Source organism: Microtus ochrogaster, unplaced genomic scaffold (genome assembly GCF_000317375.1).
Source record: "Microtus ochrogaster isolate Prairie Vole_2 unplaced genomic scaffold, MicOch1.0 UNK57, whole genome shotgun sequence".
NCBI lineage: Eukaryota > Metazoa > Chordata > Mammalia > Rodentia > Cricetidae > Microtus > Microtus ochrogaster.
Genome location: NW_004949155.1, coordinates 1,210,660 through 1,212,849, shown reverse-complemented (window position 1 = coordinate 1,212,849; position 2,190 = coordinate 1,210,660).

Genomic DNA, 2,190 nt, shown 5'->3' with positions numbered 1-2,190 from the left:
AGAAGAAAAAATTCTAAGACTGATGAAAGTTAAGGAAGAAGAATAACAGAGGATATAATTTTCAGGAAAGTAAAGGTTAAAGAAGACTCTGTTGAGGAGGCATTAATAGGAAGCAGCTTCTCAGAAAGGAGAGGTTAGAAGAGAGTAGTCAGAAATTTCAGACCAAGGAAAATCCAGGAGAGTTGACTTGAAGAAATCAACGATAGGGCAAAACACTCTTTTCATCCATTGGTCCTCACTCCACTAAGGCAGTTGGTTGAATAAGAGCTCTCCAGTAAGTTTGGCCTACTATGTTATGACAGAAAGAAAAGAATTCTGAGAGCAGAGACAGGACCAACAGAATGCCAAGTGCTCAACAATGCAGAGCATAGGATAGTGAAGACAACGAGCATCTCTGCCTTGGTCTATTGCTCCCTTCTCAAATTCACTTTCTTGTTAGGTTTCAGTACAACATGACTGGTTACGAATCACTAGTTTATATATTAAAAACATACAATTGCACAGCAGGCCGATAAGAAGGTGCTTTCAAATGGCAGTTCTCTTTGGAGAAAGATAAGAACCATGCCCTAAACTTGGCCCTTAGTGGTCTCCATAGGAGCAACTGAAAGAGTATCCACTCCAAAGGACTAATGATAAGGTTCTGAAAAGGAAATTGTTTCCAACAGTTTCAAGCTATGCTACCCCATCCTTACCCAGTTCTCCAAAGTTGAACATCATGATGCTTTAAAAAAAAATTGGGACAACTGCTCCCATATTTACTTTTATAAAAACACATTATAACTCATAGAACATTTTTTTAATTTCTTTTTTAATTTCCACTTTTTGGTTACATCAAAAGCACTCCATTCCTATAAGCCAGCAAGATGACTTTGAGGTCTGGAGTTTTGGGGATCACAATATAGGCTGAGTTGGTGATTCCAAGCAAAAATTCAGCTGCAAAACAGGACAAACAAAAACAAAAACCAAAGACCAGTTCCTAGGATATAGCCATAGCATTTCACGCAAATAGCTAGCTATCAAAGTATCTAGAAACAGAAAAAAAGTGTTCTAGTTTGATTATTTTCTCTTTTGGATGGCTGTGTAGGGCAGGAGACTTGTTTCAGCTGGTGCCTTGCCACTAAGTAATTTTCTAGGGCTCACTGCACACAGTGTCAAAACCTAGGAATGTGCCTGAACTCTCCTCACAGACTTCTCGTCACCCACTCATCCCCACAGACAAAAAGAGACTGATGTTATGAACACACACAGTCTAGATCATGGGCTTGTTCATTTTACTACCTAGCTGTAAGTAGTGGAGTAAGCTGGTGAAAGGAATCATGGACTGGGAAATGTATATACTTATATACACAATAAGCTCCCTTCCATTTCTCTCTACTTTAAAACGTTGCTTCTCTGTGAATAGATTTATGTGTCAATGACTAGGTAGGTTGCTCTTATTTTATTCAAAAAAAATTCTTTCGAAACATCTTCCCTGCTTTGTTAAGTTCCCCTTTCCCCCACCCACTTATCCTCCTCCCTCCCACCCCAGCCTCTATATTCACAAGTTAATAGGTTAGTAACAATATTAGTAAGAATAGTAACAACAACAACAACCAACAACATTAATAATATTAATCCCCTATATTGGTATAGCACTTAGGATCTACAAAGCGCTTTCACATCCATTATCTCATCTGTGCCACAGTGCATCAGCCATCGGGCACACAGGCCTCTAACTGTGCAAGGAAAAGAGAGCAAATGTTAGGGGTCAAGGGGTGAAAAAAGGGGAAGAAAAGGCTAGTAGTGAGGGATGTCGGAACTGTGAAAGTTTTTTTAAAGGTAGTGGAAGGGAAGGCTGAACCGAAAATGTGATTTTTAAAAATTATTAAAATTTGAGATTTATGTAGCTAGGATCACTAATTATAGGCTCAATGTCCTTTATTTATGGATAGAAATCAAATATGAGTGAGTACATCCCATGTTCCTCTTTTGGGGTCTGGCTTACCTCACTCAGGATAGTGTTTTCTATTTCCGTCCATTTGCATTCAAAATTCAAGAAGTCCTTGTTTTTTACTGCTGAGTAGTACTCTAATATGTATATATTCCGTACTTTCTTTGTGGGAGCCTAGGCAGTTTGGATGCTCACCTTCCTAGACCTGGATGGAGGTGGGTGGTCCTTGGACTTCCCACAGGGCAGGGAACCCTGATTGC